Source organism: Chenopodium quinoa, unplaced genomic scaffold (genome assembly GCF_001683475.1).
Source record: "Chenopodium quinoa cultivar QQ74 unplaced genomic scaffold, ASM168347v1, whole genome shotgun sequence".
NCBI lineage: Eukaryota > Viridiplantae > Streptophyta > Magnoliopsida > Caryophyllales > Amaranthaceae > Chenopodium > Chenopodium quinoa.
The window spans coordinates 4,432,465-4,445,097 of record NW_018742263.1 but is presented as its reverse complement, the minus strand read 5'-3'; the positions used below and the strand labels follow the sequence as shown (position 1 = coordinate 4,445,097).

At 35.9% G+C, this 12,633-nt stretch overlaps 1 long non-coding RNA gene across 2 annotated transcripts; it reads right to left on the bottom strand.

Annotated features, from left to right (window-relative positions):
* Positions 1-973: 973 nt before the first annotated feature.
* Positions 974-5,386, bottom strand: LOC110683832. Of its 2 annotated transcripts, XR_002503690.1 has the most exons (5): positions 5,026-5,386; positions 3,586-3,667; positions 2,275-2,356; positions 2,092-2,193; positions 974-1,206 (listed from the first exon to the last, which is right to left on the bottom strand). It is a non-coding gene; the product is annotated as an uncharacterized LOC110683832 (long non-coding RNA). The 2 variants fall into 2 exon arrangements; XR_002503691.1 differs by lacking the exon at positions 3,586-3,667 and having other exon boundaries at positions 5,026-5,384.
* Positions 5,387-12,633: the final 7,247 nt, after the last annotated feature.

Genomic DNA, 12,633 nt, shown 5'->3' with positions numbered 1-12,633 from the left:
AGCCAAGGAGAGAAGAATTAAGAAAATAGAAAAGACTAAAAAGAAAAATGTTGAAGCCTTAGCCTTGCAAGAAAAGATGGAACAATTATCCATCAAAGAAAAGTTCTTGGAGAAGCTAGTTCTTCGTTCTACAATGGGGAACAAGTACTTTGACGCAGAAAAGTTTGCTCATCCTCCAGGACTTGCTTTACCGGAATAGTTCGTAGCTACGGACTATCCAATATTTAAGGTGACCAATAATCCACAAAATCATTTAGTGTGTTTTACTGGCACTATTGGCACTAAAGGGAGTTGATCCTAAGCTTTATGCTTTGACTTTCCCTTTATCCCTAGACCCAACCGCGAGAGAGTGGTATTATGGGCTAGATCCAAAATTCAAAGCAACATGGGAAGATGTAGTTTTGGCTTTCATTACCCACACTAGTGGAAAAAAGGCCATCGATAACGGGCAAAAAGGGCCCATCCGTAACGGGCAGCGTCCGTTACGTATGCGGCTGTCACGAATAACCCCTTATTCGTAACTAACATTTCAAATGTCCGTTACGAATAACCCCTTATTCGTAACTAAAATTTCAACGACAGAATAATGGGTTATTCGTAACGGATATTTGAAATGTTAGTAAAAAATAAATCCTTTCTTGTATTAAAATAAGTCCTTATTCGTAACGGGCACCTCAAACACCCGTTACAAATAAGTGATTATTCGTAACTGTCATTTTAAATGTCCGTTACGAATAAAGTTTTATATTATATATTTAAACACTTATTTGTAACGAGCAACAAAAATGCCCATTACGAATACGTTGTTATTTGTAACTGACAAATCTCCTGCCTGTTACAAATAATCATTAAATTATTATTTTTTTTTATTAAATTTCGACAGCATGTATTTATATATAATTAATATATATTAATTAAAACCTATTATAATAAACCTGTTCCTGTAAATAAACAATTATATCGAACAATCTTTCGTAAAAATTAATACGACGTAATATAAAAATTGAAGTAGTAACACATTACAAATAAAAACTTGTATAAATTTATCCAACATATACAACATACAACACTAAAAATATTACTTTGTTCTACCTAAGCTAATAGTTATGCATTCAATAAATATTTACTTCTAAAGTATTGCGCCCACTGTTCTCGAACCACATTCAACTCGTCAACATCATACAGGGCTGTCCTTGAACAAAAATCCTATTGAAAAAAAAACATATGAATGAGGTTACAAAATAAAAACAATCCATAATAAAAACAATCATTAGAATAAATGTGATGTTCCAAATTATAGAAATAAAACTCAAAATATAGAAATAAAACACATAACATCCTTAATTAACTTATATTTTGATTTCTATGAATTGAAATGAATGAAAAGTGAACATTTACTCACTTTTAGAGCGTACAGAACCAAAAAGGCTTTAAAATTGCGTTAAGGGACTTCTATCTTTCTCATCTTTCATTATTGGTCCAAATTAACACAATAAAACACATAAAATCATTAATTAACTTTTTTTTATTTCTATGAATTAAAATCAATGAAAAGTGAACATTCACTCACTTTTGGGAGCATATAGAGCCAAAAAGGCTTCAAAATTGCATAAGGGACTTCTATCTTTCCTATCTTTCATGTATTAGTTCAAATTGACACAATATAACACATAACATCCTTCATTAACTCACTTTTGGGAGCGTATTGAGCCAAAAAGGCTTTAAAATTGCCTAAGGGACTTCTATCTTTCCCATCTTTCATGTATTGGTTCAAATTGACACAATATAATACATAAGATCCTTAATTACCTTATATTTTGGTTTTTATGAATTAAAATCAATTAAAATTTACCATTATCTCACTTTTGGGAGCGTTTAGAGCCCAAAAAGGCTTTAAAATTGACTAAGGGGCTTCTATCTTTCCCATCTTTCCTGTATTGGTTCAAATTAACACAATATAACACATAACATCCTTAATTAACTTATATTTTGGTTTCTGTGAATTGAAATCAATAAAAATTGACCATTATCTCACTTTTGGGAGCGTATAGAGCTAAAAAAGGCTTCAAAATTTGCAAAAAAACTACTAACCTCCTCTAAGACACCTTTGCACTCCAAGTGAGAAGTAACAATCTCATACATGTATCTCATAATGTAGTAGCCACATTCAACGCCTCCTTGTTGTTGAGCGCACTAGTATATATAACAAATTATTAAAAATTTTGTTTTCAAAGTGAACAATGTATAACAATATGGGGTGAGTAGTGTATTTACCTCCATTTGTATGAATTTCAATTTTTGCCTATGTGATTTCAATTCACTCCCTGTGAGATTCGCCCGATATACTTTATAAGCCCTACAAAAATAATATACATTCTAACACTTTGAACAAAATAATCTACAACATTCTTTTGCAAGTTTTCCAACTATTCCAAAAAAAAAACATATATAAGATATGGCAGAACAAGAACTTGAATAGGAAAAAAATGATATGCATAAATAGAGAGACTTGTAGCCTACAACATATAAAGCATAGAACTGATCATAACTGATCAGCATATAAAGCAATATGCATAGAACTAATCAGAACTAATCAGCATAGAACAAAGATGGCAGTGAACATGATAACAGGCGGGGACTCGAGCAATAAACAGAAAAGGCATGAAATGAACTTATCACAATTGATCGGAACTGATCGGAACTAAAATTTCAGAACTGATCGGAACTGAAATTTCAAAACTGATCAGAACTGATCGGAACTGATCAGAACTGAAATTTCAAAACTGATCGGAACTGATCAGAACTGATCGGAACTGATCAGAACTGAAATTTCAGAACTGATCGAAACTGATCAGAACTGAAATTTCAGAACAGATCGGAACTGATCAGAACTGATCGGAACTAATCAGAACTGAAATTTCAGAACTGATCGGAACTAATCGGAACTAAACGGAACTATACTTTTATTCTTCAATTTATCTAGATAGCTATGGTATTAATCAAAAACTCGAATTCAATAACGAGTGATTGCTACTAAACCTAATTAGACCAAAGAACAAAGGAGGGGCTATTCAGGGCAGCGAAAGTGCATAACTAACAAAAGTAACCAAACATATAAACATGAGTTATTTACCTAAGAAAGAAAATTTGATATTTGATGCAAATAAATTATGCACATAAAATAAAATAGACCAACCAATGAAACTATACACTTAAAATATCCAAATATAGTACAACATACTTCAAAATTTCCAAATGCGAGAAAAATATTCACCTCTACCTCTAATTCTTAGGAATTCGTCACGTAAATATCATTTCCTATCCTCTTACATAGTAACACTCATTCTTCATTGAACACACCCAATTAAAATACTCATTCTTCATCATCACTTGTTTTTCAAACAAAATGTTGCCCGGGATTCAAAATTTATATGCTAATCACATTATCTAATACACTATCAATCTTTGTTTCATATCAGGTTCAGCTAAACAAATCATCGTTAAAATTTTAAGACAAAACAAAATCAATCAACAAAATACACTACACCACAACAAAAATGTAAAAAATTAAGACTAAAATCAGACCTTGCCCTTGCTGATAAAGGCGCTGGAGCTTGTCCCAACCTCACTAAACTGGCTATCCCAGACTCATTACTTCCACACGGTTCTTGCAGACAATACAAAAATGCATTAAGTGATTAAAACTCAATGGTAAGTTTTTGAAGATAGAACTCATAAAAGCCATGGTTGAACAGAATTGTTCTCCACCTCGCTACCAAAAAAATTAATTAAAATTACATAAATTAAGGCTAACAAACTTAACAACTTCAATTTTTTTTAGAGCAAAACGGGAGAGGGGAAGCTTTATTAAACACACAAAAACAATTTACAAAGAGTCAAGCTCCGCAAGGGCAGTAACACCCTACGGAAATGAGTCCAAGAAAATTTGCTCCACCCCATTACAAGGTTCAATTCTGGCCATTAAATGAGCTACAACATTCCCGTTTCGTCTAATATAAAAGCAAGAAAAAGAATCAAAGGACCGTCTATGTTCATTCCTTTGTTGGATCAGCTGCACCACAGAAAGGGAATCACACTCTAGCTCCACTCTCAAGTACCCAAGTCTCTTTGCCATAGCAATGCCAAGGCGAGCTGCCATTGCTTCCGCCAATTTCACCGAATCAGAGCCTACACATTTCTTCACAGCAGCAGCAACTATCTTACCCTCCTCATTCCTGATAATCGCTCCTAAACCCACCTTATCCACATCAAACAAAGCGTACTACCCCAGGGCAAGGCTTCTTCCAGGTGCTATGAGACACTACACCACATCCCCTGCTCACCTCACCAACAGCCCCCTTATACTTCCCATAATCTTCCACCAATTTCACAAAACCCATTACCCCTACCACGCTGCTACTCCATGGATTATCAAACACCATAGGATTTCTGTAGGCCCACGCACCCCAAGCAACAGCCATGAAAGTAAGAAAGTCTTTATTGCTCACCCATTACCTCCTCTCCGGTTTTATTCCCGAAATAATTATTTTACCATTCAATATTATTATAATTACATTATTATTTATAACACCCTTTTATAATTACAATATCGTGTTACCCCTCGCATTTCCATCTAGTAAAATGCAAAGTTATACTACAGATATCTACTATGGAGTATATCAATCTACCTTATTCAATCTTGGTATATAGTTGAGCTTTAATTATGATTTTATTTATGAAAAATCAAATGGACTTTTCAGCCAGAAATAAATTAGAATCTTAATTCGAATCCATCTAAAACATTATGAATATAAGATTTATTTCCACTCAATGGAAAAAATCAAATTAAACATGTAAAATCAATCAATTAATTCGGAAAAAAATAAAAAACACCCTATAATCAATTAATTCGGAAAAAAATTAAAAAAAAAAACCCTATAATTAAGTGATTGCAATTAAGCAAATTGAAACAAGGGTTACGAAATAGGGGGAGGAGAGAGAAACATAGCATCAAATTGAGCTTACAGGAAGCTATTGATGGGAGTTTCTTGATCAGGAAGGGAGAGCTTGAGCTGCTTCAATGGAGAGAGCGCTGCTGCGTGAGAGAGGGAGTAGAGAGCGCTGCTTCAATGGAGAGAGCGCAGCTGAGTCGCGACGAGAGAGCGCACCGGAGTTTAGAGAGGACCGAGCTGAGGAACGGCCAGAGTTAAGGGAGCTGAGGACCACCGGAGTTTGGAGAGGACGAGCTCAGGATCGGCCGGAGTTCAGGGAGCTGAGGTCCAAACTGAGCTTCAATATTATTAGAGAGAGAAAGGGAAAATATTTTGATGAGAGAGAGTGATGAGAAAGGGGAAATTAAAAAGTTAGGGTTTACTTTGAAAAATTATTCGTAACGGACATTCCTTTTTTGTTACGACTAGTGGGTTATTTTTATCAGGCAAGACTTGTTGGTTACAACTAGTTGGTTATTTGTAACGGGCAAGACCTGTTGGTTACTGTAGACACCTAAAAATGTCTCTCCAAAACCAAACTCGTTGATGAACACCTTTAACCGCCATTATTAGTCGGGTTGATTATTTAATCTTTGGAGTGCTTAAATCCATGTTCTATCCAATATATTTCATGAACCAATCCAATTTCTAGCTCATTTCCCTAAACCATAACCTATTTTCCACTTTTCGTGTTCACATCGCAAAATTGAGAGAAACTGATTTTATGGCTATAAAATTTTGATCCAATTATTATTTTTTTGGATAGGCCTTTAAATAAGCTTTTCAACCATATATCATAAGCCCAATTCCGAGCTATAACGAAAAAGATAAGAGCAAAACACTAAACTCGGCCTAAAACCGACACCCTTCCACTAAAACGGCCATATTGTAAAATCTACAAACTTTGACCTTATTCTAATTGGTTTGGAAAGTAGACTTGATAAGCTTTCCAATGATATATTGTATGTCGTATCCCGAGTTACGGATCAAAAGTTATGATTATTTTAAAAATGGGTAAAAAAAACTGAAATTACCGCGCAACAGCTAAAACGCCACGACGCGGCAAATGTTGTCGTGTCACTGGGATTATTCCCGTGACATGGTGTGCTTTTTGTGTAATTCTGCACAGTTTTCTCCCATGTCATGGGATTTTGCACCGTGTCACGGGATTTTGCACCGTGTCACGGTGCAAGTTCCCGTGTCACGGTGCCCATTCCGTGACACGGGGATATTCCGTGTAATTTCCGCGTACTTTTTACACCGTGACACGCATACTGCACTGTGCCACAGTGGACAATTCCGTGTCACGACATTTCTTCTCGTCTCACGGTGCACATCCCGTGACACGGGATTGCTCCGTGCTTTCTCCGCGTAATCCCTAAACGTGTTTTCACTTCCCGTAACCTAATTATTTCCCGCGTCACTCGGTTTTCCACCGTGTCACAGGATCTTCCCCTGTCTGACGGTGCCTGGCACCGTGTCACAGTGCTCTTTGCCGTGACACAGTGTTATTTTTTAGGGTTTTTATCTTTTTAGGATTCCGCGTGTTCCCTCTGCTCATTTTCCCTATAAATAGGACCCCCGTTTCTGCAGTTTGGGGAACCAATAATCATTCTCTCTCACCTTACACCAAAAATCATCCTCTTCTCCCTCTTTAACCTAATTTCTAACCTCTTTATTTTTCCATAATAATTCCCCTAAGCGCTCCAAGGAGTCTATATTTAACCCGAGGTACCGTCCTTAAATCAAGGCGTGAAAGGTATAAATAACTGAGGGTTTGGACCAAATTAAATTTACATTTATTTAATTTAATTTTCATTTGATTTATTTTTTATTGAATTTAGTAACAATTTATTCATGATGTAGCAAATTTAAGGAACACGCGGAATGTGAGTAATTAATTAATTTAATTACTCTTATTTTATTTTTAATATTTCTAGTATCATGATTAGGGTTGTTATTATTATTATTTGATTTGGATAACGCTATTATTGTTAAATTGCTTCCAATATTAATGTTTATTCTATTATTGTTATTGATCACCATATTGCATGTTTAAAGGGAATATGTAATTGAAAATCACGACTAATAAGATAATTTGGACAACCGGTTTAGGATCCTTTTTAATCTTATTGTTTATTCAAGTGATCACAAATATTTTAGAATTATATGTTGCATTAATATTCAACCAATTTAGCAAAATAATAATTTGGAGCAAATTGAATTTTTGTTTGTATGCCTTTGAGATAGCAGGAATCACTTTTCATAAAAAGAATCGAGTAGAGGCCGATACTGGCAAATGTGACTCCACGACTCACTTCGTACCATCATCCCCGATCCTCCTTTTGTGGTTCCGAACCATATGGAGTTAGTAATCTCATGGATTATGAATGGGGTATAACCTTCACGGGTCAATCGTTGTTGCCTATCGTTGTCCCTTATTCGTGGTTGCCTTTTATGATCCGTGAATGGTTTAAAAGTTCCTTAAAAATTTGTTGGCGGCTCCCTCTAATCGTATATGTCAATTCCCACTTCCTATGAGTGCCAAGCATATTCACCACATGCTTAACGTAGGCGCACATCGAGCGACACCTACAATTACGAATAAGTTGTTATTTGTAACGGGCATTATTTTGCCCGTTACAAATAACAACTTATTCGTAACGGGCACTAATCTGCCCGTTACAAATATATCTTTTCCTGCTCAAGTCACAGCTTATTTGTAACGGACATGGATTTTTCCCGTTACAAATGATGTAATTGTAACGGGAAATCATATGCCCGTTACAAATAGCTTGTTACAAATAAGCTTTTTTCCACTAGTGCCTATATGAGAGTAACATAGAGTTCAAGTCAACTTTACGTGAACTCGAGATGCTTAAGCAGGGCGACAATGAAGGTTTCCTTGCTTTCAATGGTAGATGGCGAGAAAAGGCGGCCCACCTTGCCCAAAGGCCTCCTAAACTCGAGTTAGTACAAAAATTCATTGACAACTGTCATGAAAAGTACAACAAACATCTACGTTACCTTGGTCTAGACACTTTTCAAAAGGTCTATTATGTGGCTACTAGGATTGAAGATGATCTTGCTAAAGAAAAAGCAAACAAACATCATTATAATCATCATCAACCTAAGAATAACTACAAGAAGGGGAATGATAATGCATCATCATTTATTGACGTATTTGCGACTTCCCTCTAACTAATCAATCATTTTTACTAATAATCCGACAAATCAATCATTTTTACTAATGATGATTTGCCTTCAAAAGATACTACCCACAACAATGCATTATACTTAAACGTGAGATGCAAGGGATACAATATCCCTCTAACTTTGGTAGACAATGGGTCAGATGTAAACGTATGCCCATTACGAACGGCAACATACTTAGGCCTAAATCCAGAAAAAGATTTTCAATCAACAACACAAAGCATTAGGGCCTATGACAGTTCGAGAAGATCGGTGTGTGAAAATGTTAAGCTAACAATTACCACAGGCCCAATTCAAAAGATGGTTGAATTCCATGTTATGGACGTAAAATCTACATTCAACCTTTTACTTGGACGTCCTTGGATACATGAGCTTGGTGCAATACCATCCTCACTTCATCAAATGATTAGGTTGAACTATCAAGGGGTTCCTATGACTATACATGCTTCTCCACTCATAATAGCAATAAATGATCAATCACTCTTAGAAATAAATTATGATAATGATGAAGAGGACATGTGGGGATTCGCCGTGGAGCCAATCTTCACAATTGAAATGGAAAAAGACTTTGAAGAACCATTCAAGCTTGATCCATATTCCACTCGGATAGTAAACAACATCTTACTCAAGAGTAGTTACTTTCCTGGGATGCCTTTGGATTGGGATATAAACCAACCAAAGAAGAATTAGAGTCTCACGATGCAAAAATCAAAGCACGTAGAGACAATAATAAGAAAGGGATAATCACCTTACTACCATCCTATCAACAAACCCTTAATGGGCAATTTATTAGGAAGGGAGAAGATTACCCATGCTATGACTTTCCAGAACCCTTAGTTTTAGAAGGAATCAAGAAGCCTGGATTTGAAATATTTCATGATTGCTACTTCTTGGATGATGATCTTAGTATCGTTAAATCAAAACACCCAATCCCAAGGTGCTATGATGGGCAAGCATTTAACTTGCTATTTGGACTAGAGCAAAATCATGTAGCTACAATGACCAATGAAAACGCTATTCAAGACGAAGCTTTTGACCCAACCTCATTGATCACCCTTTCAAACGAAAGTTTTGAGCATGGATGGAGGAAATCTTTCAAATGGACCAATCACAAAGGCGATAAGCTGAAAGTCGTCACAGGCAAAGGGAAGATGTTTGAAGAATCGGACGATGAATCTATTATAAACTCTAGGGAAGCTGAAAATCTAAGCCTTGTGGCCATTACTGAGTCTTTATTTTCTAGTTCTAAGGACGAAGGTCCCAAAAAGGATTCTTCTCTTGATGTACTCTCTTTTGATTTTAATAATATGAGCTCTATTTCCGAGTATATGCCTTCTCTTGAATCTTTTAAATGCTATAACAATCAATCTAATGAAGATGATAGCATTAATAAATTTATTGAACTAATGAATGAACGAGAACAAAAGAACCCTACTGTTGAAGAAACTGAAATAGTTAATATAGGAACTAACGAAAATAAAAGAGAAGTCAAAATTGGCTTAACTCTAAATCCGGAAGAGCGATCGACCCTCATATCGACGCTCAAATAATTCGAAGACGTGTTTTATTGGTCATACAAGGACATGCCTGGAATAGATAGGGAAATTGCGGAACATACCATTCCCTTGAACCCTACCTCTAAACCAGTAAAACAAAAACTTTGACAAATGAAACCTGATGTTGCATTAAAAATAAAAGAAGAAGTTCAAAAATAGTTAGACGCTGGTTTTATTCTCGTATGTAATTACCCAGAATGGGTAGCAAACATCTTCCCAGTCCCTAAAAAGGATGGACGAGTTCGCATGTGTGTCTCTTTAGGTTTCTAAATAAAGCTATCCCTAAAGACTATTTTCCTCTACCACATATTGATATATTGGTAATAACACGGCTAAACATGCGATGTTATCCTTTATGGATGGATATGCAGGTTACAACCAAATTTTAATGGCAAAAGAAGACGAAGAAAAGACATGCTTTATTACCCCTTGGAGAGCGTATTGCTACACAGTCATGCCATTCAGTTTAAAGAATGTAGGAGCTACGTACCAAAGAACGACTACGACTCTCTTGCATGATATGATGCATAAAGAAATAGAAGTGTATGTGGATGATATGATCGTAAAGTCCAAAGATAGAATGGGACATATAAAAGCTTTACGCAAATTTTTCACTCGCATAAAAGAATACAAAATGCGATTGAATCCACAAAAATGTGCCTTCGGAGTAACTTCTGGCAAGTTACTTGGATACGTAGTAAGCACACGTGGCATCAAGATCGATCCCTCTAAAATAAAGGCAATTGTTGACATGCCTTCCCCTCAAACAGAAAAAGAAATTAGGGGATTCCTTGACAAACTACAATACATTAGTTGATTTATCAACAAATTGACTATGACTTGTGAACCAATATTTGAAAAATTGAAAAAAGAGGAGAAACATGAATGGAACTATCAATGCCAAAAGGCCTTTGAGAAAATCAAAGATTATCTCAAAGTCCACCAATTTTAGCACCACCAGTACCCAAACTACCTCTTAGGCTTTACATTACAGTTATAGACACAACCACATGCGCCATGTTAGCACAAGAGGTAGAAAAAGTCGAGCATGCAATATATTACATAAGTAAAAAATTCATCCAATATGAAACAAAATATAGCACCTTGGAAAATACAAGCCTAGAATTGGTGTGGGCAACCAAAAAGTTACGACATTATATGTTACCACACACTACTCGTGTGATTTTTCAACAAAATTCGATAAAAGTATTTGTTTGAACAACCACCCATACAAGGAAGGATATCTAAGTGGTTGGTGATGTTGGCCGAATTTGAGATAAAATATATTCCTGAAAAATCAATGAAATAAAAAGTAATTTCCGACTTTCAGGCACAACATCCAATTCAAACAAGTCGTGCAGAAACTACTCATCTTCCGAATGAAGAGATTCTCATGACACAAGATGACAAATGGGTAATGTACTTCGACGGTGCGTCCAATCAAAAAGGATGTGGCGTATGAGTATTACTCATAAGTCCAGAGGGAGCACATACTCCAATTTCTGTTAAACTAGACTTTGAGGTTACTAATAATAATGCCGTAGAATGTGAAGCGTGCATTATTGGATTAGAAGCAACAACTAGCATAGGTGTGCAAAAATTAGAGGTATATGGAGACTTCAGTTTGATTATAAATCATATACTAAAAAAATGGAAAATAAAGAACTCCACAATGATATTTGATGTGTCTATTTTATATAGTATTTTACCCTCGTCCCTTGGTCATAATTAGTAGTGTTTTTGGAGCCACTTTTATTACTAATTGGTGTTATCTAGTGTTTTTGTAGATTTAGTTGACTTTTGCAGGGATTTACACTTTTGGAGTATTTTCCCGAGATATTTTGGAGCAATCACGAGCACTGGAGAAACACGACCAGTTTTTATAGCCCAGGGCCGGTTAAAGCCATCGAACCGGTGATTAAGGGCTCGGTATAGGTGATACTAAGCATTTGGACCGAGTATTTAACGTCGGAAGAGGAAACCCAGATTGGCCCGAAGAATTGGAGCCCAATTGTAGTCCAATTAGTGGCCTAAGAGAGCCGCCCGACCAAAGAGGCTGGCGCCCGGAGGCGCGCCCGGCCGGGCGGGAGAAGCAAAGGTCGGCGCCCGGTGACGCGCCCGACCGGGCGCGAGAGTCTACCTGAAGAGCAAAAAGGCGCGCCCGATCAGGCGGTGCCTCGCCCGATCAGGCGCGTGTAAATATTAGGAGTTAATTTTGTCGTTTAAGTTTGTTTTAGTTTAGGATTTGTACGGAGTATAAATACTCCTCCATAATACGATTTAAGGATCTATCTCTCTCGCTCTCTCTCTTTTTACTCTTTTTGACCCTCTTAATTGTTTTCTTAGATTTTCTCTCTCATATACTATTGTTCTTAATCCATTCTTAATTCCAGATTTGTTTGGTAACTATTTCTCTTCTCTTAATCTTAGTTGTTATTTTCCTTTGATCATGTCTTACTTTATTGCTTTGATTAATTTAGTTTCTATTATGTGTGAGTAGTTTTATTTCTAAGGTTTATGGGGATCTATAAATAATATGAAAGGGTAATTTATTATTATTGAATGTCAATGCTAGATTAATTTCCTATTGATTGATTTATTGCTCTGTGACTAGATTAGGCCTGATCTTTTATGCATGAGTTTGACAATATTGATTCGAGATTCGAAAGATGAGAATTAATGTTTAGGTCTAGTTTCAATAGGCAGGTTAATTTATAAATGGTTAGGTCAAGATTCGAAAGATGAGATTTAATACCGATAAATTAATTGTGTGATTATAATACGTAGTGAAAGCTCTTTATAATCTGATTAATACATGCATTGATGAATGATTATTATATTCAACCCTGGAATATTATTTATTGGTGAACCTA